At 42.8% G+C, this 26605-nt stretch overlaps 1 protein-coding gene across 4 annotated transcripts in view; it reads left to right on the top strand.

The window, feature by feature from the left end:
- CRACD (capping protein inhibiting regulator of actin dynamics) overlaps positions 1 to 26605 on the top strand; it is a 116551-nt gene that overhangs the window by 14846 nt on the left and 75100 nt on the right. For all 4 annotated transcript variants that reach the window (XM_083459730.1, XM_083459731.1, XM_083459729.1 and 1 more), the window contains one exon: positions 25590 to 25696. The gene's annotated coding sequence lies outside the window, so the exon portion shown is untranslated. The remainder of the gene's footprint in view (positions 1 to 25589; positions 25697 to 26605) is intronic.

Below are 26605 nucleotides of genomic sequence, written 5' to 3' on the forward strand. Positions count from 1 at the left end.
GGGGGGATGAAATAAAAATGGATGAAAAGATGCTCTGACTATAAACCACACACACAGGCAGTTGGGGATCATTCAGATTAGAAAGTACTATAGTAACTCTTGACAATACTTCACAACGTTTCTGCTGAGTTATGTCAATTCTCCCCAAGAAATGAAGTTTCTTGTTTTGTGGCAAGCTCAGATTTACTATGCCCCCACATTAATGGTTGTAATCAACATTTCTTCACCATTGCTTAGAGGAGATGTAAACATTCTTTGATTGTATAAATAACTGTTCTGTATCTCTTTTGAAAAGAAAAAAAATACTTTCCTCAGTACCAGTATCTCTTTTGGAAAATTTGAAACTACAAGTGAATATCATATGTGTTTGAAAATCAGCTTCCAGAGTAGCAGGTCTCCCACACATAGGACTGGGCCGTGGGTTGATTATGGCATTTCACAGCTAGGGTGGATTTTTAAAGGTTGTGTTGATTTTATGTAGCACATTTTAATGGTGCAGTGAGTGGGGTGAGCCAAAGGACAAAGGGGAAATGAATATAAGAGATGAGAGAAGAGAACAGTGTGCGATTGCAATGCAGATGGTGATCAAATCCTGTCAACATGCAACCGAGTAATGCAAATTAGCAGTATTCTTGTTTACTGTAGTTCTTGATGCTTCTCAAGTTTGATATATTTATTTAGACTATTTTTAAAAGTCTCATATGGTAAGATTCAGCAAGAAGACATGGTAACGTCAAATAATAAGCTTTGGCAACAACAGAAATTCCTAAAACTTAAAATATCTAACCAGCTGAGCAAGGGCAGGGGAACTGTAGTACACTGAGGTTGTTATTCAAAAGCCACACCCACATGCCCTATACCTGAGGTCATGAGTTCCCATAGAGAGCTCTCACACACCTGAACCCTGCAGGAAAAAAAGGTTAGTCTTGCTTGTTCGCTATCACCTCCGTGGTCCAACTTTGGACAGGTGGCCAAATCATCTGGCATAATGATACTGCCAGATGATTGACAGTTAGGTAGTCCTGCCCACCTGTCAAAGTTGGTGTGTGGGGTGGAGGGAGATAAAAATCTGCCCAACCAAACCACAAAGGTGCTCCACCCTTACTGTAGAGGATCTAAAACTATGTTATCAAATGCACACTGCGGGGTTGATGCCCAGGAGGTTGTAGCAAGCCATTTACTCCAGCAGTTGTCATTGAAGAGTATTTTGTTTTGAGGATCATTTGAGTATTAATGGTACTTTTTGTGCCCCATAACTGAGGTTCTCTTGGTGTAATTTATTATTAGTAAATTATTATTATTCTTACCTCACCCATCTGACTGGGTGGTGGCTTTCAACATCATAAAAACACAGCAAACGTCCAATATTCAAAACTTCCCAATTCTGGGCTGCCTTCAGAGGTCTTTGGAAAGTAGTGTAGTTGTTTGATCACATTTTGACATCAGATGTCAAACAGATAAACAAAATACAAATATAGCATTAAAAAGTCAACGTAAGGATAAAGCAAATGTAATATAACAAATATCATGACATTTGCACTGGATATCCTCAAACCTCAAAAGGCCAAATATTTGGGAAGCCCCTAAATAGCTACAAAGAACAGAAAGTCCTTGGCCCTGTTCCCAAGTGCTAGCCTTTAGACTCAACCACACAGGTATGTTTAGCCTAGCAAAGAGATGATTAAGAAACTGTATGACAGCCACCCAGAAATATTTGAAGGGCTCAAAAGATAACAGAGCTAATTTATTTTCTGTTGCTCCGGCAAAAGGTTCAAATCACAAGGAAATACGTGATTTTGACTAAACATAAGAAAGTGTTTGATGGTGGTAGAAAGTTTGCAAACGGCTAATCTAAGTCAATGCTTGCCATCCTTTCTGGGGTGTGTGCTGCAAGTGAAGTTCAAAATATGTAATTGTTTTGTACGATATTCTGGATAACTGCAGAGGCCTTAATAATAATAATAATAATAATAATAATAATAATAATAATAATAATAATAATAATAAATTATTTATTTATACCCCGCCCGTCTGGCTGGGTTTCCCCAGCCACTCTGGGGGCTCCCAACAGAATATTGAAAACACGATAAAACATCAAACATTAAAACCTTCCCTAAACAGGGCTGCCTTCAGATGCCTTCTAAACAGTGCTATCTATCTTGTTTGGTTAGGGGCAACAGTCGATTCAGTTCTCCTTACATCATGATAAAGCTTGTTTTCTAGAAACAGCTGAAACACTTTGATAATGAACTTAGAAAGGTGTTTAAATGTATGGTGGGTACCCAACCTTAAAGCACATTCTGTAGGGCCATAGCAAACCCCCCCAAAGGCCTTTCTTAGAAAGGAGAGGTCTGTCAGGAGAACAAGGCTGGCATTGATGGAACAGGCTCAAATGTTTATTATTCAAGGTTGTAAAGAGATAAGCAAACTCAGGAATGCACATGGCCGTGGTGTAGTGGGTCATGGCAGGAAAGAGGGAGGCAAGACCTTACATGGTAATAGGAACTTTCGATTTCCCAGAAATCAGGTGGTTTACAAGAAATCAGATGGTTTACAAGAAATCAGGTGGTTTACAAGAAATCAGGTGGTATTGTATTCTGCAAATGTATAAAAAGCTGGCTCGCTTAGAATTCGGGGCCAGACTCCGAGCACAAGCTGGTCTGTGCCTTTGTCTCCAAGCAATTGCTTCACAAAATAAAAAAATCATTTTCCTGCTGTCGTTTGACTCTTGCAGCGTCCTTGATGCTCCTAGTAACAGATAGGGACCTACCTAGATAGGTAGGTCCTTCAGTTCCTCCCCCGTATCCCAAAGAATCCTGGCAATTATAGTTTATTAACAGTGCTGGGAATTGTAGCTCTGTGAGCTGTGGACTATAGTTCTTAGGATAGTTGGGGAGGGGAAAGCGCATACTTTAAATGTGTGATGTGTACACAGACTAAGAAATGATCAGAAGTAACTAGGGCAGGTCACTTAACAAGGTATGCATGTGAAACTCCTGGTAACCACAGTTGAACTCTAAAGTCATTTCTGAGAAAGCAGAGCCATGTGTGAATTTCAGCACTGAAAGGGAAGAAGAGACTTATTTGATGTCATCCCAGTGCTCAGGTAGATTTCAAGGTCCGACTCTCACTTATCCTTTGTCATCCTTGCAGCTACAGCTGCTCTGCTCCTGTGGGTGGGGCGAGGGCATTCTTTTCGCTCAGCTTCTCCAGATAGTAGCGGCTGATTCTTTTACAAGGACATTTCCTTCCCTCTTTTGAGTGGAAGCAAAACCTTTTGAAGGTTGAACAGGGAGAAGAGACGCTGCCACAATGACAGAGAGGACATAATAGACGTTTATTTTTTAAAAAAGAAAAACATGACTGTGTCAAGACAATGGATAGAGCGAGGGATTTTTCTAATAATAGCAGCAATTGGGCTTATCCACTAAAGATGATTTACTGTAAGTTTGGGAGAGAACCCAAGAAATATATTCTTAATGTATGGAATACTCTACCACATCTATGGCTTAGTGTCAGTCAAATCCATAGATGATATATCTATCAAAGGATATTGGCCATAATAGGTAAATGAAATCACTGGTTCTGAGGCCTTGTGTGTTAAGAAGTAGAATCAAACACGGTGTGACAAAAAAAACCCTCACAAAATCTTTGTGATGTGCAAGAGGTATTGTTTGTCTTACACAAAATAGGGTGCTGAACTTGGAAATGGCTTCAGATTTTGTCTTCTGCCCACCACGGTTATTATTTTTATTATTAAGTAAGTGAGGCAAAAAATATCTGGGAGTAGGAGTTTTTATTAAATTATGAACACACCTAAATTTTTGCTGATGTTGCTTTGCATCTGTATTTCACTTTTATATTTTACTTATGTCCCACAGCAATTTGAAAGTATTCTGATACTAGTTCAGGCTTGACTGTCCCACTCACAACTAAAACAATAGTATCTTGTGTATTTCACGTATCCCAGTTGTAAACTGAGGAGGAGTGCAATTACTTTCAGATCACTGCAGATGTGCCAAGCATTGTTATTATAGCTATTATACTGAATGCATTCTAGAAGACATCACGTGCTGTCATGCAATTCCTTCATATGGATGGCGTAAGTTAGTGGAGCAGAAGGGTATTTGTTGCCTATGTGAAGCATCACTGCTTTCAAGTTGAGTCAAGCAGAAATAACAGTCTGTGATGTGGTCTCTCCAGACCATGTGTACAGTAAACTGCATTCTGCGAGATTCATCTTTTAGCCAGGCTGTCAGCAGGGTTATGTATGTTTTACAAGAAATGTGAGGCCCATGGTCTTGATCTGAATACCGAAGTAAAATTTGTATTCCTTACGCACAAGTGAAGTGAAACTTGATTTCTGAGATTTAATGTTAATTCTCTGAGCACATAGCAGAAACTAACTGAGTGAATAACTGTGGCATTCTAGAAGTACAGTGGAACCTTGGGTTGCGAACGTGATCCGTGCAGGAGGCACATTCACAACCTGCAGCGTTCACAACCCTCAGTGCCATGTCTATGCATGCGCAAAGAGTGATTTAGGACTTCTGCACATGCGCCAAAACCCAGAAGTAACCCGTTCCAGTACTTCCAGGTTCGGCGCAATGCGCAACCCGAAAACACGTAACTTGAAGCATCTGTAACCCAAGGTACCACTGTTCAAGGACCATCCAAGTACTATATGGAGGAACTGTGGTGCAAATGAAACATTTTGGTTCTTGATAACAGCAACACAACACACCTGCTAAGTACTAGAGCACTGGATGAAACCTAATGGATAACTAATCATGCAACATCTGAATATTTCAGCATACATATGTGTCTCACAACTTTAATATAGCAAGTATAGACATGTTCCAGCTAGTTACAAACACACATTAAAACATGGCTTACAGAGCAATGCAACAAGGGCTGCCACCCATGTGGTAATATAGTATGCTTGTATCTCAAAAACTGTGGGTGGTAGGCAAATTATGTCCTTATATTTGTTACAAGCATTTAAAACACATTTGTGACACCTAAAAAAACGCATGTCGCAAAATTGTTTTCTGTGATATCAAGGATGATGGCCTCGATTACTTTCCTTGTAATAAAGCAAGGAAATTTGGGTACTTGTACTCTGCTTTTCAAATCAAAACATGGCTTATAGTATTAAACTTACAGAAATGCAATTAAACTAAATATAACAAGCAATAAAATTTTAAAAAAAGGAATCCAATAAATTTAAATGGTTAAAAAGCCTTCCAAAACATGAAGGTCTCTCAAGGAAACCTCAAAAAGCCATGAGAAAAGGGAGTTGGCGAATCTTCCCAATAAGTGAGTTTCACGATTACAGAACTACCATTGAGAATGTCTTGTTGGTTCTTATTTCATGGCGGGGCTGAGAGCGTTAGTTGCTTAGCTACCTCTGGACCAAAAGCATAAAGGACTAGTTATGGTGGGCAAAATTGACATTTCTGCTTGAGGCAAGTGCTGCATGCCACTTAACATGGTGTTTCCACAAGAAAGAGTTCACAGAAAAGTGAAGTAGCCGCAATGAATTGACTTTCATTCTGCTGCAGGATAAGGACCTATTATAAAGAGAAGCCTGTATTGTAATGGGTCTGGCTCCCAAGGTTTAACAAACAGAATCAGGCCACACTTCTGCCATGATCATCTGGTGTCGGTAGTCAGATTTTTGTCACCAAAGCAGGCCTACTAGCTATATCTACATAGTTGTCCAGTCAGTAATATTATGAACCTGAGCTGGAGTTTTGCATGGCATAGTTCTAATCTCCAGTTTAAAAGATCTTGTATGGTTCCTGGAAATTGCTCCAGCCTCCAACCTTGGATAGCTACTGCCTGTCGGAACAGATAGGCTAGCTGGACCAATGATTGTCTGACTTAACATGAGGCAGATTTACTAGTTATTTTGCTTTCCCTTTTCCAAATGCATGAGTGTGTGCCTGCAAATATGTGATACGATTAATTATCTGTTGTGAATGGCACTTCCTATTCTTTGTAGAACTGAAATAGTAGTCTATTATCATTCCAAAGCAGCTCAAGTCCCAGCCTTCAGACAAATCAAAGAAAACCACTTGTTTCATATGTGACAACTGAGCAGATTGAAGAGCTGTTTCCCTGAGCGCTTGGAGGCTGCTACTACCACCACCATCATTCTATGGGAGAAAACAAGCTCACTTTAGCATGGTTGTTGACTACTTTGAGAAAAGGCCCCAGGAGCAGGCCAGAAATTTTGCTCTCTGAAGAGCAGGAGGACTAGTTTTGTCAGTCATATTTTGCGGCTATACATTATGCAGTTCGGGGGCTGAAAAACATCTGGGCAGGGAGCCGAATAAACAAACATTCATTCATCTGGGCAGGGAGTTCATAATAATATGGTCAGTTTCAACTGGTGGCCATTCAGTCACACTGTTTATTTTAAAACTTCATCCCTGCTTTTTGACCACTATTGCCACCTCAAGGGAGTCCTAAGTGGGAGAAGACAAGGACATCGCTGAGTGTGCCTCCGCAAATTCGAGTTATTTTATCAAAAAGAAATCTGAGGTGTATTCTTGTCTCATAGAGGAAACTGGAAGCTGTATTTTACTTACACACTGCTTCTAGAATGGTGCTGAGTAACGCCTCGGAAATGTAAGCTCAACTGGCAATGAAAACGTGGAAGTCCTTCCTTTACTGATGACATGAAGAGTGACTCAATGATGTATCGAAAATTGCATTTTTAAAAACACTCATTTTGATCAATGTGACCCTCCCCCAATGTTCCTACAAATGGAATAAATTCAAATGCTGTTCTTCATCTCCTACTGGAATGTCCTTCTCTCTCTTCACAGATTGGTATTGCAAGGAGACCTCTTTAGCTAGGCCACACCTGGCTGACTGCCCAGGTAATTTGACAGAACTGAACAGATTAATTAGAGCCATACAGGTGCCAAATGTGGAAGTGGACTTTCATGTCCTGGGGGCGGGGGCAGGATGGGCTTTCCTATCCATGTCATAGCAAGTACTTCACTTTTTATTTATTAAGGGCAGTTTTTAAGCCAGCCTTCATCAGCTCATCCCAGGTTGCACTGTGGTTTAAAACAACAACACAAACAAAAAGAGCAAGTCATAATATGAATTAAATGTAAAAAATAAAATAAAAAAATTGCAGCAGCAGACTAATGCCTGGGCAAACAAAACAGGCTTTAACCTGGTGCTGAAATGTCAGTCATACTTCCAGAGGGAGGGTGATTCCATAGTCAGGGCCTTCTTGAGGGGTGTGCTTGTACCCCGTCTCATATACCACTCCCTTGTGGTGCAACAATGAGAAGGGGTCCGTCTGTCCCCCAGTCTAAGGAACTAGGCAGGCTAATACAAGGAGAGAGGTTTCTAGGTCCCAAGTTGTTGCGGGGGAAGTTTCTTCAAAGTAAGTTCCTCTTCCAAAATGGTAGATTCCAATCACAAGGTGTTGAGGTTTGCTGCAGTAACAAGCGAGTATGAGGCTTAAATTAATAATCGCTTTAACAAAACAGCAGCAGTTTAACCCATTCTGCTTTTCCTTCTAGGCTTGCAGAACCCTGCATAGCCCTGTGAAGTGCCCTGGAATCAAGTTTTTGTGTTGGGGAGGATATCCTAAATAACCAAGTAGCACAAACAATACTTGCCAGGACAAAACAGACATCCACACGCCTGTTTGTCCTGTGATTTCCAGGCACAGGTTTGAGAGGCTTTTTTCTTTTGTATCTTCGCTTTCCCCAGCAGAACCTATTTACTGCTGAATTGGAGGAGATGTCAGTTGAGTTTTCTGAGGACTGCCATTTGTTCTGATTCAGCAGCAAACAGCGGGTTTTCAGGTGTTATCCCCCTCACGCTCCCAGCACATTTTGCCATCACTTTATTGCCAAAAGTCCAGTCTTTGGGGGAAGTTGTTGTGCAAGACCTTTCAATCTGCTATTATTGCAGAAGCTGACTATTTTAGTACGTGCATGATTCCCACCTGAAAGGAGCGGTTGTCTAGGACTCTGTAGACACCATACATGTACATTAAAGGGACATTATTTGCTCCAAAGAATATTGGGGGAATGGAGCTACAATTTCCAGCACCCTTCACACACTACAGTTCCCAGGATTATTATTATTTATTAAATTTGTATACCACTCTATACCCACAGGTCTCGGGGTGGTTACTGCATAACCAAAATATCTTTTGAATTCCCAGCACACCCCTAATTTTTTTGGAACTTGGAAATTGAAAGTTGAAAAATTCACCACACCTGACTGGGGTGGTGGTATTGTTTATGTTTGGTACTATGTTGTGTATTTTTATGTTTTCATATTGTAAACCTCCATGTGATTCTTGAATGAAGGGCGGCATAGATTTTTAATAATAACTAAAATAAAATAAAAAATCCCACTTTTCTGTCAGGGAAAGCGACGGGACATAAGCAAAACCTCTTGGACACGTGCCTATAAATCATGAGACAAAGGGAAGAAATCACAGGATGAGCTCTAGGTAACCAAGTGGCAGCATGTATATTGTATTAAATGTCTACTTGGTATATGGTCATTTGTATTTAGCCAGAGACACATTTTACCTCAAAATCTTATCCATGGGCAACACTTCATTTGTTGTCATAGGTTGTGTACACAATGATACCTTTAAAGCACATTCAAAACACATAATTTCATTCGAAGAATTCTGGTCCCTGTAGTTTGTTAAAGGTCACTGTTAACTGTAACTCTGTATGGGGCAAACTATAGTGCCCGAATTTCTTTGAGAGACAGAATGTGTTTTGAATGTGTGTACACAACGGTCTCAGCTTCCCATTTTGCTTTTCTAGCCTGTTTCAAAATCCTCTCTCCACCCCCAGTCATTCTGCGCACTGGCATTTATTTGACCTTTCTTTTCTATAATATTACAAAGCTCTGCCATGCAGTCTCGTCCTGACATTGTTTTTGCAAGCTGAAGTTTTAGAGCATAAAGGGCAGGGGATGGCTGTAATTTCACGGTGCTCCAAGTGCCATGAGGTGGGAACATTTCCTGTTTTTCATTTGCTATGCAAAACTATAAAGCCCGGTTCCTGCCTAGAGCTCTTTATTTGCCCCCATTTGTATCCTGCCCTTCAGTGTGGCATACATTGGGGGTGGGTGTAATTCCATTTTAGCCTCATCAGAAATATAAGTTCTGAATATCCACAGAATATCCACGATTGGCCCCAGAAACTGGCATTGAATAGCATATTGCCTCAGAAAATGTGTGCTGGTTTTGGCTATCTCCATTAATTTGTCCTAATTCTCTTCAGAGGTCATCTATAAATTTTGTAAATTAGTTATGTGTTGTGTGAAGAAGTGTTTTCTGTCTTAAATCTACAGGCCATTAACTTCACTGGGTGTCCGGAGTGGTTGTTATTATGTGAAACAAGTTCTTTGTTTCTGTGCAAGGTGCATAATTTTATAATAATAATAAATTTTATTTATACCCCGCCTGCCCTGGCCAAAGGTGGGCTCAGGGCGGCTAACACCAGTAAAATTACAGTAAAAACATAATGGGGGCAATTTAAAATACAGGTTAAAATGCAAACCTTGTTCATGTCCTTAACTTACTCATGTCCTCATACCCAACTAAAAAAGTCAAATGCGTTTTAGCCTTTTTCTCCTAGGGAAAGTGTTACAACACCCTGACTCTTTGCTGCAGCTTTTCCCACCTCGATATCTGTTGAGTTTTTCACCACTGCACAGTGGACTGGCAATTTAATTCAGTGAAGGCAGGTGGGACATTTGGTGGTGGTGGGACATTTGGTGGTGGTGGTAAATTACCTCACTGCAATTCAAGCTGCTCATGTGTACCTAGCCTTTTTTGTTTTTAGGTACAGCATTTATCATTTATGTATTTTCTGGAGTTGCCTGCATTTTGAGAAGACTCAAGCCTGGCCACAATGCTTCTCCAAGTCTATTCCAAACTTTTAGATTTCCATGTTCCTGTGCAGGTCTACTCAGAAGTATGTGTCACTGAGTTCATTTGGGTTTCCTCCCAGGAAAGCATGCGACTGCAGCCTTGTTTTGTTTTGTTGGGGCGCAAGAAAACCCATTTAGTCCTTCATGGGGGGCGGGAACTTGCTACAAGATATCCCTAGTCATTTTCCTTCAACCAATCTCCATCAGCATTTTCATGTGTTACCCTGATTTGCTGCCGGCTCCGCCTCCTATTTATGCAACTGGCCACGCCTCCCAAAGGGGCTGATAGGTTAACTGGGGTTTGGTGGGAACCCCCAATGACTAGCACAGGGAGGGGGCCAGCCCAACCAGCTGGTGGGCCCCACGTGGCCAGAGGTGCTGTGTGCGGTCCCGCAAAGGGTGCCCACAAAGGAAGGGGTGAGTGCTCATTTTCATGTGCTACCCTCAGGTATTTGTGTACATTCCCTCATTGGTAGTCCTTTCCATAGGCACTCAGATGTGACAGTGAAGCTGCACTGGTTGGTTTAGCCCTTTGCATCATTCCACAAGGGATGAAAGAGATGCTGTTGGTCTGTATGTGATACAAAGCAGGAGCGAACTGCCTGACTCAGCACATGGGTACCACTCCATTGTTAGGATTTTCATCCAGTCTCATGGGAGATAGGGAAACTAATGCTGCCTTCTTGTCTCTTGCTAGTTGCTAGAAGTCTTCACTGCAGGGTTTTTTTTTGTTTTAAAAAATTGTTCATTTAAGGAAGGACATACACTTCAATAACATACTGCAATTCTGTCATCCGAAATGAACTTTAAAAAGACCTAAGGAAAGATGCAATTTTTGGTTGGCGCTCTTTCATATGGCTTATCTTTCAACTACAGTGGTGCCTCGCAAGACGAAATTAATCCGTTCCGCGAGTCTCTTCGTCTTGCAGTTTTTTCGTCTTGCGAAGCATGGCTATTAGCGGCTTAGCAGCTATTAGCGGCTTAGCGGCTATTAGCGGCTTAGCGGCTTTAAGAAAAAGGAAACAAACTCGCAAGAACTCGCAAGACGTTTCGTCTTGCAAAGCAAGCCCATAGGGAAATTCGTCTTGCGGAACGACTCAAAAAACGGAAAACTCTTTCATCTTGCGCGTTTTTCGTCTTGCGAGGCATTCGTCTTGCGAGGTACCACTGTAAGTTTGATCTGTACCATTATTAGCGAAAAGGCTATTTTTAATCTGTAAGAAACCACCATTATAATTTTCTAAATTCAGAATTATGTGGGAGAAAATATATACACACACACACACACACACATTGAAATGACACAAGCTTCACAGAACAAAAATGCATTGGTCAGAATATGTAGCTGGATCAAACCAATTCTGAATTCCTGATTCAGATCTCGTATGTTGGGGTAATGTAGGGAAAACAATAGCTATGGCATGTAGGAACCCTGAGTTAACTTGTCCTTTAAAAAGTGAAAGCTGAGATTCCTGGGAAGCAGAACCATGTTATTTTTATGTGCTTAACATTAATTGCTATTATTTATTTAACTCATTTATATACTGCCCTCCATTTAAGAAATATACGCCAGGGCAGTGTGCAACAAGAATATCAAAACACAATTACATTAAAACCCAATATTTACGATACATTAAAACTGATTTACAGTGTTTCCATACCCACAGCAGCAAAGGCATGGCAGCATAGCACATGCAAAGTCTGTCTAAGGTCCAGTAGAAATTTTCCGCCCAAAAAATGCCCCAGTCTTCTCTCCCTTCACCACCATTTTCTCAATGTTTGGACCAACCAAGAACAGAACTAGCCTTTATTTAAACTACCACCCCCACAATGAATCCAGAGGATTGGCACCTCACCTTGTAATGAATTTTTTTCTTATGACACAGTCTTGATTTCTGCTGTCAGGAAAGGTATTTGACAAGTGCTGACAGGTACAATCTGATAACTTGCAACTAGTGATTCATAAGTAACAGCTGTAGTCACTGGGTGTTCTAGGAAAATGGATTTTGTTTATAATTCACCTGGTTTGAATTTAATAAATAATGTACCAATCTTTATTCACACCTGTAGTAATGTTCATAGTGGATCCCATTTTAACACCAAGTTCTCATGGGAAACTCATGCAGAATACCTTACTCCCAAGCATGGGTGAAGCATATAAAATAGGTGTGTGGTCTTAACAAGAGCACAGAATACTCATGAATATTAATTTTTTTAAAGCAGCAACCTTTAGACTGCAAGAAGAGATATCTCTCTCTTACAACCTAATCTGCAATCCACAGACTGAAGTACGTCATTGTATTGAAGTCAGTAGCCCTAAATTAGTTTAAATCTTTGTGTGGCAGGTTGAAATGTTATCTTACCAACCATGTGTTCCCAAATCTACTAAAAGAAAAGAAGAAAGTTAACATGAAGTAGGAAATACACAGGTGGTCTGGTTGGCAGGAGAAAGGAGTGTTTAACCCCTGCCAATTCTGCTGATTCTGCCACAGACCATCGCTTTGGGTTTTGCAGCATGGAGAGGAATAAAAACCTTGAAAACTATAGAGGGAACTTTGTGATGGAGAATCAGCAGAGGAGGAAGCAATTAAGCAACACACCTGCTGTAAGGATCTGGCTATATCTTTAAGCACACCTTAAGCTAGAAACCAGATCAAGAAGGAAGCGAAAGGAGAGAAAACCTGTTGTACTTAGTCATGTATGTTAGAAAGGATTTTGTCCATACACCTGTCTGTCCTTTCTCTATAGGTTTGGCTGCCTCTAGAGCATGAGACTCTTAATCTAGGGTTGTGTGTTTGAGCCCCACATTGGACAAAAGGTTCCAGCATTATAGCAGTTGACACGAGAGCTCCCAAGGCAAGGGTGGCAGACTCTGCCACTGTTTGGATGTCGGTTGCTTTTTTGAATCCAGATGGTGCACCCAAACATCACTTTGGTATTACTTTGTTTTCTGGCATAAGTTCTGTGCTGCATCTCGAGATATTGTTGTCAAACTCGGCATGATGCTTCCCAAGGTGGGATGGAGGTCTCTGTCAAAGTTTGTGTGGCAGGTGTAATTTTGAATCAACATGGTGGACCAAAATGCTACTTTGGCATGGCTTTGCCCAGTTTGGGGGGTGACAGGTCCAGACTCGCAAATTGCGCTATCCACTTAAAGATCACAGTATTTTTTGGTTTCTACAAATTCCCAGGCAGCACTGGGTACTCCTCACTAGTTCCTTAGTAACACTGTTTATTGTTTCCTACTCATCAGTAAGCAGAGAAGGTTACATCTGGCTTTGCATTATACAGTGGTACCTCGGGTTACATACGCTTCAGGTTACAGACTCCGCTAACCCAGAAATAGTACCTTGGGTTAAGTACTTTGCTTCAGGATGAGAACAGAAATCATGCTCCGGTGGTGTGGCGGCAGCAGGAGGCCCCATTAGCTAAAGTGGTGCTTCAGGTTAAGAACAGTTTCAGGTTAAGAACGGACCTCCGGAACGAATTACAGTGGTGCCTCACAAGACGAAAAGAATTCGTTCCGCGAGACTTTTTGTCTTGCGATGTTTTTCGTCTTGCGAAGCACGGTCCGTCGCAACTGCGCCTCTTCAAGTGGCTTTTTTAAAAAAGCGCAAGACGTTTTCGTCTTGCGAAGCAAGCCCATAGGGAAATTCGTCTAGCGAAGCAACGCAAAAACGGAAAACCCTTTCGTCTAGCGAGTTTTTCGTCTTGTGAGGCATTTGTCTTGCGGGGCACCACTGTAAGTACTTAACCTGAGGTACCACTGTAGTTACAAGGGAAACTTGAGGTTAGGCACTCCATTTTTCCTCTCATAACCTTTAGCTCTGCCAGTTTTTCTGAGCTTGTGGATCAAGATAGCAATGGCCATTTTGTACCATGCATGTACGTACACACACACAAACAATACTGGGTTTTTAAATGCCACTTGAGAATGTTTTCCTGCCAGAATATCAATTCTACACACACACACACACACACACACACACACACGAATCAGAGCTACATCTAATGGGTAGCTCTGCCCTAGACTGTTGGTCCTCCCTTTAGGGTAGTAAGCAATAAACAAAACATTCAGCAACATTTTCACTGGAGTTCATTGGAGATCAGAACATAACAACAATTTTTGCTGTAGGCATGTGCAACTGACAGTGGAATTCCCATCTGGGACATGTCCAAAATCAACTGGCTGCATAAATTAATGCCCCATTGAGAAGGGACAGAATTTGATGTTGCCAGAATGTATATTTTTTAATGACTATTAATATTCAACAGAATCAGATGACTGCAGTAACAAAAATGAAGATAGTTTTTCAGGAAAATAGGAACACACCTAAACATTTCAGCAGTTGCTTCCCTCACCACTTCCCTGTTGTGATGGTCTGGAAAATATAAATGTTGAGGATCTTCTCATCCAAAAGGGTAGATTTTATGTTTCGTTGTATGTTATTAAACTGTCTTCCTTGACTGCCTTGCACTGTGACATTTGGAATTGACAAGCACCATTTCAGGATTTCATGGGTGGACCAAAGTGATTTCAGGAATAGTGGAAAATTCGTTGCAAGTACCCAATATTGGATGCATTTGAGATAAAATTGCAAGAACCAACACATTTTTAAAAATCTTGTTGATACTTTTAATACTTTGAAATACTAGTCAGTTACATAGCTGCTCCTGAGAAATAATTGCTTGTGATCTGGAACACAGATGGAAAGTGTTTTTATATTCTATTGGAAGCCACCCAGAGTGCCTGGGGCAACCCAGTGAGACAGGCAGGGTACAAATAGTAAAGTTGTTGTTGTTGCATTCAAAATGGCTGTCTCTGTGCTGCTCCACTGGGCAGTGGGCAAAGGTGAGTAGGACATCTCAGGGCTGGGTAGGCCACACCTAGAATGGCTAAGGACTATGTACAAGCCACAGGTTATCCACCTGTGTCTTAAACGGCAACAAATGGGTTTTATCAAACTGTGTACAGGATGATGATCCAGGCTGCCACTCTCCAAGGCAGTGATGATTCTATTTCTGTTGTGTTGCAGATCAGTTCTTGATAAATTTGGCAGCCTTCAAATAGAGGTTCATTGCATTGCGTAAAAATGGAAATCAATAGCGTGCTGTCCAAAACGAAATTATGTGTCGTAACCAGAGTGCACTAAAGGTATCTTTATTCTTTCTACAACTCTATGAGATGCTGTAATTTTGATCCATAAAAACCAGTGATGCACAGCACACCGTCGGTTCTTAATGCAAACAGTAGCAGTGATAGATAAAGAAATGTATGCGGAATGCAATAATTTTTTTCATCTGCTCAGGGGAATTCACTTTAATATTAAAACTTCACTTCTACCTGGTAGATGCCAGGCACCAAAATGTCATGTTTACTTTCTCTTACTCAGTTATTCTTTTAATCATATTCTGAATACTGCACTTATTGGGGTGGGAATAGTCAGTCGAAATCTAGGTTACGCTGTGTGGGCTAGAGTTAGATTACAATGGAAAATTTTTTCATCTGATGAGCTTCCTATTTAATTTCAGTTAGCTTTTCCGTCTCGGTGTATATTCATTTATTGTTTATTTTTCAGGTTAGGTTTTCTCTGGTCATAAAAAGTATTTTTGCAGTTCCTAATACTAAACGTTACCCAGAAGTAAAAACACCTGAGCAAAACAGGTCTTGCTTCCTGGTAAGCAAGTTATGCTCTCACTCCTCCTATGTGTTGTACCCAGATGTTAATCATCTGCATAGGGCTGTTCTTCATGCTTCAGGCATTCCTTGGTTGGCTCGTTTTTTTCCTGTCAAAAGAATGCATGTACCTATATAAAAATACACATTGGTAGGCAGAAAGTGCATAGCCACACTGGATGGAATCCTCCTGCAGGGTGTTGAAAACGGCAGGGCATAAAAGCCACAATTATTTCCAAGAAATAACAATAATAATAAATAATAATAATTTTATTTATACCCCGCCCTCCCCAGCCAAGGCCAGGCTCAGGGCAGCTAACAAGCAATAATAAAAACAAGTTGAATGAATACAACTTAAGAACAAGATTAAAATACAACATTGAAACATTAAAATGAGCCTTGTTTTCTTCAATTAATATTCTTTCTGTGTGGAATAATCTGTTTTCTCATCCTGTTTGTATACACAATCATAGCTGCTTTAAATCTGCTTAACAAACTCTGCCAATGATCCACCAGAGTGGATGTTGACTCCAATAATAGTAGCTCAACACAGGTACTGTCATTTTTTAAAAATTGAATGACAGAGCTGCTCCTCTTCAGAGAGGGGCGGGGTTGCATGCAGACCTCGCACTTTCCCACCCTCAGCTTGTCCCCCGCGTCACAGGGGACTCCCAGCCCGCGTCACGACCGCCAGCCAATACGGCTGGCTGGGGGGGGGGCGTGGTTTGCCAGGAGTTCTTCCTTCTGCTCCCGGCTTCCATGGATCTCCCACCCTTCTTGTGTTCGTCACCTTGACCTTGCTATGGACTTTGGTTGGTCGCCCGTTGAAGGAGCCTGGTAGGAATTTTTCCACTTGGCAGATTGACACCAGCCACTTGATTTTCGCCTACCTCGTAGCAAATTGTCACAACTTTGTAAGGTTTGGCAGTTAGGCACTGGAAAATCTTGGTTTATGGGAGGGGAGGTTGTGGCCATCACCTACGCCTCCTCTTTAAGGGTATTCCGTTAAAGCAGCCTTTCTCAACCTGAGGGTCCCCAGATGTTGTTGAACTACTACTCCCATCACCCCAGCTAGCAAGGCCAGAGCTCAGGGATGATGGGAGTTGTGGTCCAACAACATCTGGGGACCCACAGGTTGTGAACCGCTGTGTTAAAGGGATCCGGGGGTCGTGGTTCCTTTTGGAAGCCCGGGTGGAGGCTAGGGCCATGGGACGACCTGTCAGGTGACCCGGGGGGGGGGGGGGGGAGCTCCGAGTTGATGTACATCAACAGGGCTCCCCCTACTGGTGGTTAACCCTTGTTAGACTTCCTGCATGACAGACGGGCTTCCGATATAGTCGGTTCGGGTCCAGTTCCTAAAGCCAATACCACTCACATTCTGTAACCAATAAAGCTGTGGCCTTTATTAGCCCATTAACCTAAAATACTTGCATCCACGTGTTTTATTCATCGGGGGGGGGTGCAGGGCCTTGACGTGCAACAACCATACTGCAACTGCTGTTCAACTTACATTATGCCGAAACAGCTCCTAAACTCGCCAATCTCTCCCAGTCTGTTGCTTGAACTGTTTGGGGGGGGGGCTGCATCAGTTTTATATAACAACTTTTAATGCTTGTGCCTGAAAACACCCCAGTAAGCGTTGCTTTTAATACCAGACATATTGATTTTTGCAGGCCAGGAGTTGTCAAATAGCAATTGTCTAGAAATAAATACATGCGTTTCTCCAGTTAACATTTAGATTTCAGACCATGCGGAAACACGTCCAGTTCATACCCACTAAATCATCTGAGCCGTAGACAGCGTTAATGAGTTCCTCATATAATTAAAATGAAAAATTGCTTGCTTTACAAGGCTGTAAAAAATATTCAATGGCCTTTTACTTCCACCTCCCTTTCTCTCTTTGGAATAACTGATGGTTCATGAGGAAAACGGATATGCAAATTGAAAAGCTACGGATGGCAGAGATGTTTATCATCTGCTTGGCTCTGTCTGCATCCAGATCTATTGGGTCAAGAAAGACACAGCCCTGAATAGCAAAAAGGATGAATGTTGATTTTCTTTTGTTTTTCCCCCAGTTGAATTATAGGGTAAGGTACCTAGGATACTTCCAAAGGTTTTCAAAGTGGTGTGGATTTTTTATTATTATCTATAGTGCCTTAAAGTATACCTTCAAGGGTAGTTTACAAAAACAAGATAAAATAAAAATACAACATATAAATAGCATACGAAACATTCATTCATATATTTAAAAGTCTGGGAAAATACAAACATCTTTGGTGTTACAAAAAAAAGTATGTGTGTTGTTGCCAGGCAAGCAGGAACATCTATCAAGGTGCTGTAACTAGCTTGCCAGTTGCAATCCATCAGTCATTTTGAAGTCCTGCCCAACTTCTGTTTACGTACAATACAAGCTTTCATAGTTACCACTGACCTCAGTGCCTGTTGATTCAACACACATAGACTGTGGATGACAAAACACGCAAGAGAAATGATCTAACCAAGTTAAGCAGTAAGTGCGCACTTGAAATCTCTCTTCTTGGAAATGCAAAGATGCTTAACAGTGGTTGGATCATACTTCATAATACGTTTTACCGTTGTTTCAACTCATGACTGTTTTCCTACCAGAGTACTACATAGATGTGTCAATTAGGCCTTTTTCTCCATAGTAGTGTAGAAAAATGAGGGTTGGAGAATTCCTTCTCTAGATGTCTCCATATTACAATATTTTTCTCCTCGTGTTACTATCCCCATTCACTAGCCAAAGAAATAATGAAGCTTGGGGTGGGGTTAGAGTTGGTTTTCTTGAATAGCTGTCATCTTTATTACATGGCAAACTTCTTTGGAAATTAAGGGAAGGTTAAAAAGCAGTGTTTTATCTTATATGCCATTTGCTCGCATTGTTCAAAGAAAGAATAGCAAAAATTACTCTGGTCAAGTGGAAGCTTCTTCTGTGAGTCCAAGCAACTCTTTGGATTTTCCCCTGACCCTGTTTAGTCTTTGATGCACACTTCTGATTTATCTATATAAACTGAAACAAAACAGATTCTTTAATCTGTAGGATAGAGCTTTTTCTGTGTGTAAATAAAATAGAATAACTATTTTAGGATAAGTATGTAGCATTACTGCAGAGCAACCTCCATCAACAATTGATCAGAAAACTTTGCAGAACTGTCCTGTAAGCCAGACTATGTGATCATATACTCATTCACCTTTCTGCCAATGGTAGTGATGAATCCGTTACTCCATCAGCTTAATCAAATTATTGTCCCTGGGTGAATGACTTTATTGCAATACTTTGTGAAGGTCAGACCAGGCAAACGGCATGTTTAATTACTGTGCTACGGATCACAGTTTGTTCTCTGGAGAGAGAGAGAGAGAGAGAGAGAGAGAGAGAGAGAGAGAGACTCCACAACACAGTAGAAGACTTTAGCAACTCTGTGCTGTAATGGATCATGGGCTGACAAGACTGAAATTAGGAATATGCTGCAAAGCATCTTCCATCTGCTATAACAGAAGGATGAATGTGTGCCTGCCACGGACCAGTGGTCTAGAGCACTACCTACCAAAAGGTTTTTTCTTCCAATTACTCAGTGCGGAGAGTATTTCTGTCATGCTCCTCTGATTATAAAAGGAAAGAATAGGCCATTTGCCTGGCTCTCTTTAATGATTTATGTTGAATTACTACTTCATAAGGCCCACAGAACTCCTTTGTAAAACTGATTTACAACAGGCACTATAGAAATGTTACAAATTATTTGCTGCCAATATGGAATGCCGGAATGTCAACATGAGAAGCTATGTTTGATCTGCCAGGCAGGTGGGCTAAGGGGACTCAGAGTCAGGTGTTGTCACCTATGACTGGAAACAGTTTGTGTTTCTTAAGTGAGTTGAAGGTTATAAGATAAATCAATAATTTTTTGTGGTACATACTGTCATATCTCTATTTTACCTATGTTTCCAGTCATTTGGAGTACTTGGGCAGTAATGAGAAAGAAGAAAGTGAGATAATATGAATAGTGATTAAGTATACATCTTTTAATTTTTATGTTTTGTTTTTGTTTTTAAAAAAAGCCTGTGTGTGCCATTTGTAACGTTTTCTCTACCCTATTCCCTCCCACTCTCTTATAAAACGAAAACTTATAAAACGAAACTAGTGGATATTCTGCATATACCTCTTTTCCATATTGATTAAAGTTCCCTTGATTCACCACTCCAATTAGCTAATTTTTGATCAAGTTTAGCCTTGGTGTACATAAGCAACCTCACAGCAACACAATTTTGGCAAAGGGAGGTCGCATACCTCTTTCCTAAATGCTAAAGGAAGCAAGCCTTATTCATTTCAATGAAGTTGCATTCACACTACGTATTTAGGTCTGGGCTGTATTGGATTTTGTTAAGCTTTGCTCCTTTATCCTATTCACTTTCCTCATGGGGTTATTTCGCATGCCTGAGTGAGAGTCTTGTAGGCTATTCTGGAACTGCAACCACTCTCTTTTGAGACTCCGAATACAAAGCTAAATATCAGCTTACCACAACATGAACTGCCTTTGTGAAACGTTCCTGTTGAACTGCTAAACCTTAGTACAGCGGTACCTCGAGTTAAGTACTTAATTCATTCCGAAGGTCCATTCTCAACCTGAAACTGTTCTTAACCTGAAGCACCACTTTAGCTAATGGGGCCTCCTGCTGCCGCTGTGCCGCCGGAGCACGATTTCTGTTCTCATCCTGAAGCAAAGTTCTTAACCTGAAGCACTATTTCTGGGTTAGTGGAGTCTGTAACCTGAAGCGTATGTAACCTGAAGCGTATGTAACCCGGGGTACCACTGTATTGGAGTCGGTGTTTGAAGTAATCTGCATGTAAATATTTCTAAACATCAGTCAAGGCCACTTAAAGGTGCTGCCGGTGAAGTTCCTAAATGGTGCCTCCCTTCCCCCAGAAAGGATCACAATATATAAGGTACCACAAAACTAAAGCCAAGTTTGCAGTCTTGTACCTACTTGGGTGCAAGTCCTATTAAACTAAAAAGAAGAATACCTCTGGGTATATGATTTATACCATCATACTGTACTGCAAGTTAGCTATATAGTGAATTCTTAATGTGTACCGGTATTTGAGGAGACATGCCTAAGCCTCTTTGCAAAGTTTTCACATTTTGTACTTTGCTTTTTTTTTTGGAGGGGGGATTTTTTTAACCTCCACTCACACTTACTGTGTAGTAGTAATATTTACAGAAAACAACTTCTAGGGAGTTGAACTTGACCTCAGACAAACCAACCATAGGAACAATGCATCCTGGTTGCTTTGTGGAAAGAAAGGGCAATCTAGTAGGTCCTTGAGATTCCAAGGACTAGAAAATAAGGCAGAAGCAAGAAAAGTGCACTAAAGGGGAGAGGAAAATAGCAGCTCTTTCAGATCCCAGGGATTCCTTGCACCTTATGTCCAAACAACCCCACTCATCATTCAAAGCCCTGATTTCACTCATTGGCTAAAAGCACTTGAAGGTGGGAGCAGCCAGACTGGCTAATCTCACAGAAATAGTACAGAAGGATACCTGCACATTTAGCTGCATAACTTTCGTTGGATGGAACACCGTGCTCTAGCCAGAACGGTCAGCTCTGAATTGGTTCTGCTCCGTGATTTCGCTCAGTGTTTCAGCTCCGTGATTCAGCTCATCTCAGAGGGTGGCCGCGTCTGGCTGTGCTCTGATGTCCATCGATCCCACCTTCGTCGCCAGTGTTAAGTTTTGGGTTGAACATCTCAGACGACACAGCGATTCTCCAAACAGCTCTTGTTTGTTCACAGGTCAGAACAGAACTGAACTGAAGGGTTCAGGCAGCCCGCTTATATAGAGCTCCAGTACAACGTAACTGTAACAACTTTCTGTAACTATCCAATCACTGAACATCACTTTTGATCCCTTATTTGCATACAGTATCCCCCTGCTGGCCCAGGGTGAGAACTTCAGTACATAACACTAGCAGGACTAGATTTATTTATTTATTTAACATTAAAGCATAGTGTCGGGGGGTGGGGGCTTGCAAGGGCCCCTAGTTGCATGCTGCTTTGGCTCCTGAACTAGTAATAGCAAATAGTGAGACCTCTCTATACCCTATATATTGGCCCACTTAGTTTTTACCCTCCTGGGAGGGTATATTGCAGTGTTGCCTTTGAGTCCTTTTTGCTGATGCGATAACCGCATGTCGGTGGACCACTTTTCACCGCAGGAGGAAGTAGAAACAGTTAAATGTGTGAAGAGCTTTTGTTTCTTACCTGTTAAGGAAAGAAGCCTTACTGGCGCAAGTCAGGAGTGATTAATTTACAAGGTCCCTACTCTCTCTAACTGCAGAGGCAGTTCAGGTTTATGAAACATCAAGGGATCCTTTTAGCTAGTATATATATAACACACACACACACACTTTAATAAATAAAGCTTGCGTTCTCCAGATGAAGCACTTTCCTGGCATGCTATTGGGAATTCCCTCCCCACACCATGTTAATTCAAGTGTGTGAAGTGGCAACAGAACTTCCATGGCCCAACGTTTCCATCCCCTGTACACTTTTTTTTTTTTTGCTTGCTTCTCCTATTTATGAGGTAAAACTAATGTCCCGAGTCCTGACTGTATAGCTAAGGGAAATGTTTCCCTTTCGGGCTCTTCTAGTAATTGGGATATTCTGGACAAGTTCCCCAGCTTTTTTTGACTGATGTGGAAGGGCTTTTACTGTGCTGAGGTGCACTTTGTGGCCTCCTTAGAAGATAGGAAGAGACCTGCTGTTTCAGGCCAAAGGTCTATCTAGGTCAGTGTTTCCCAACCGGTGTTCCGCAGCACACTAGTGTGCCACGAGACGTTGCCTGGTGTGCCGTGGGAGGGAGGCGGGCGAGTCGGGCGGCTGTAACGTGCCCCACATAGGCACACGCGGGGCGAGCGAGCGAGCTCCCACATCCCATCGCCGGCTCTGCACCAGGCGGTAGAGCTCGGCGAAGTCGCCGCGCTGGAAGGCCAGCAGCGCACGCGCCTTGGCCAGGCTCTCGCCCGCCTGCGCCTCCAGGCACGGCGCCTCGGTGTCGGGCGGCAGCGAGCCCAGGAAGCGGCCCAGCCGGCCGGGGTCGCCCGCCTGGAGCAGCGCCTCGCACACGCACGAGACCTGCTCCGCCGAGAAGCGTGGCGAGCGCAGAGGATCGGGCGCGGCAGAGGCCAGCCCCGTGCTTGGAGAGGACGCAGCAGCCATCGCCAAACCCGATCCTCCTCCTCCTGCTCCACCGCCGTCCTCTGGCTCTCGGCCGGGAGGAGCCTGCGGCGACGGGGCGGGTGCCGAAGTTGGCAGAAGTTGGCGCGCCTCCTCGGCAGCGCCTTCGTCCTCCTCCTCCTGCCTCTGCTCTCCTCCGGCGGCGGGGGTGCGCCGCCCTCCCCGGCCAGGGGGCTCGGCGGGGCCCGCGGGGAAGGAGGCCATGTTCGCGGCGCGCGGGATCGCGGCCCCCCTCGCCCGCCTCCGGCCCGCTCCCCTCCCCCTGCGCGCTGCCCTAGCCGTGCGGGTCTCTTCCCCCTGCGCCGCCGTCCCCTTTCCACATCCTAGGAGCCGCGGTCCGCCTACCGCCCCCGGGCCGCGGCGCGGCTCCCAGCCCGGGCTGGCCTCCGCCTCCTGGGACGCACGCCCACCCCCGCGGCCCCCCAAACTTCGGAGCAACTGAATGCTTTCCCATGTAGAACAGTCCCTGCAACTAAAAACCTAGCATATTTGGAAGAGGGATGCTAGCCTAACCATTACCTTCTATGCTGTTACTATTTTTTTTTTTTTTTTTTACATAAGTAAAAAGTGACCTTTCCCCATCTGGCATGGTGGTGTGCCTCGAGATTTTTTTCATGAAACAAGTGTGCCTTTGCCCAAAAAAGGTTGGGAAACACTGATCTAGGTCAGCGTCCTGTTCTTACAGTGACCAACCAGCTTCGTTTTCAGATATTTACAAGGTGTCTCGGATCACACGAGTAGAGATGCCAGCTTTCTAAGGGCCAAACTGCATTTTACATTGGTGGGGAATTTAAATACTCCGCATGGGGACTGGGCAGGTCACGTTCCAAAGACAAAGCAGTTGGTGAGGGATACAATCTGAAAGGGAAACACAGCATGGTGGGTTAAGTTTTCTGATGTGTTGTTTTGCTGTTGAACATCTCTCACAAGTTGCTGTTTGCCGCAGGGACTGAAATATACTCAGAGTCGAGTGTGAATGTCATGCTCTTTATTCAGCTCATAGTAGCAATGAATGAAACTTCCCCCAAAATGTCTCGCTATATATACATTATTTACACAATGGGCCCCGCGTGATTGGCTAATTCCGGGCTGCTACAATCAGGTTGCAGATTAACCTCCTCCAGAAGCCTGATTGGCTGCTCCTGAAGGCCAATCAGGTTACTGATTCACTTCATCCAGGAGCCTGATTGGCTGCTCCTGCAGGCCAATCAGGCCGCTGATTCACTTCCACCTAGAGCTGGATTGGGTGGCTCCTGCTGCATTCTGCACGCTATTGTTCTAGGATTCAGCTCAGTACATAACAGGGACCATTTTAGGTGGAAAAAGAGCACAGAGGGAAGGGTTGAAAGCTTTTCCTGCCCGCCCCCCCCTGCAGTCCTGATGCAGATTGGGGGAACTTGGCAACTGGTTTTCGTGAAGAAACAGGCATGGCTTAAATAGTCCTAAATACTATGTAGGCATGTAACTTATGTATCTTGTACTTGGCCCCAAGTCATGTGGAAATAGCCTAATGATTTAGAGAAACTCCCAACCACCCAGAATTGGATGAGGCTCCGGTGTCTTGCATTGTCTTTGGTTGGCAACTGGCTAACTAGAAGTTGTTTAAGCTTCAGGGTTAAAAGAATAGAAATAAACGTGATAGCCTGTGATGACAGGCTCCAAAAAGGGTCACTACCTCTGGAGGGAAGCATGAGAAATAATTGAATCGTCTCTCAGTTACAACAGGTTTTTTGTTGCCAGAGTGCTGTACTCTTGACACCTCCGCCAGAAAAGTTAGAATAGCGCTTTTGCGATCGGTGTCAGGGAAAGAGACACTGGGAAACAGGGACATTGTCCCAACATAGTAGGCTGAGGTTTGAGTTTTCAGCCTTCACATTTAGTGGCTGTTTAATTTGTACTAAAAACTATTGCTGCTATCTGTGCGTCATATAGAAGCCAACACTTCAGGCATATTTATGCAATGTACTCCAGTAATTAAAACAATAGTCCCCTTGCTTTAAGGAACCCTGACAGCTTAGTTCATTGACGTTTGCAGGAGGGTTGTAGCTCAGAGGTAAAGCACTTCTTTGCATGCAGAAGGTCCAATCTCTGGCTTCTCTAGGTAGGACTGGAAATGTCCCCTGTATGAAACCTCAAGAGAGCTACCTCTGATCAATGTCAAGAACGTTGACCTAGGTGGACCAATCGTCTTGACTCAGTATGAGGCAGCTTTCTGTGTTCCTATGAGAAGTCCAGGAATTTGTATTAAATACTCTCACCAAACTATAATTCTCAGAATTCTTTAGGGAGGCCATGATCCGTTTAGCAAGATTGTACAGTGGTACCTCAGGTTAACCTGAAGCGTATGTAACCCGAGATACCACTGTATTTTGTTGAATTAAATCTCCATTGACCTGGTTCACATACTATGCTGAACTATGGTTTGATTAGTTAAACTGGGGGGGGGGGGTTTGAACACCTAAACCTAGGTTTGTCACTGTGGTTTGTCATTATGGCAAAATCAAATCAAATATCTTTAATACAGTCAATGACCAGGAAATGTCATTATGGCAGACAAGACACGCTTTGGAGAAACAAGTCATGGCTTGTTTGATCATGTTAGATGATGAGATGACTTATGGATTGTGTTTTAACATTAGCAATGTAAATATATATATAATAGTAGGTACACAGCTGAGAGAACTGTCTTCCTAAACTAAAACACTATCGCTTTTTTCTCCTAAACAGCTGGAAAGAAGAGCATTAATTGGCATACCGAAGAAGTGCATGAAAAGTTTTGATACTTTGGAAAAGCCTGAGTAGACCTGTATATAAGAAGATTAAACTTTGGGAAGGTAAGGAATACATTGTAAATAAAGATATTTTGACAGCTAAGCTATTATTATTATTCTATGAATGTAGGTTTGGGTACCTCCTGACAGTGCTGTATGAAGAATCCAGCAAACATGCACTTTGTGTATATTTACCAAAAAGTGCTCAAACTTTGCTGTGGAGAGCGGTGAAAGCTGTAGCTACAGACACTACAAAGCTGGCTGCAGGCTGAAATCGCTGGGCAATGGTAAACAAAAAGGCAATGCTACTTGTTTAACTCCAGGTAGGTACTCTATGGGATGCAGGTGGCCCTGTGGTCTAAACCACTGAGCCTCTTGGGCTTGCCGATCAGAAGGTCGGCGGTTCGTATCCCCGCGATGGGGTGAGCTCCCATTGCTCGGTCCCAGCTTCTGAGAACCTAGGAGTTCGAAAGCACACCCAAGTAGTGCAAGTAGATAAATAGGTACTGCTCCAGCGGGAAGGTAAATGGCATTTCCATGCACTGCTCTGGTTTCAGTGTTCCATTGCGCCAGAAGCGGCTTAGTCATACTGGCCACATGACCCGGAAAAACTGTCTGTGGACAAATGCCGGCTCCCTTGGCCTGTAAAGCGAGATGAGCGCTGCAACCCCAGAGTCGTCTGTGACTGGATTTAACTGTCAGGGGTCCTTTGCCTTTACCTTTTTTAGGTAAAGGTAAAGGGACCCCTGACCATTAGGTCCAGTCGTGACCGACTCTGGGGTTGCAGCGCTCATCTCGCTTTATTGGCCGAGGGAGCCGGCATACAGCTTCCGGGTCATGTGGCCAGCATGACTAAGCCGTTTCTGGCGAACCAAAGCAGTGCATGGAAACACTGTTTACCTTCCCCTGGAGGTATTTATCTACTTGCACTTTGACGTGCTTTTGAACTGCTAGGTTGGCAGGAGCAGGGAC

This window comes from Podarcis liolepis (assembly GCF_965112155.1).
Source record: "Podarcis liolepis genome assembly, chromosome: 9".
Classification (NCBI taxonomy): Eukaryota; Metazoa; Chordata; class Lepidosauria; order Squamata; family Lacertidae; genus Podarcis; species Podarcis liolepis.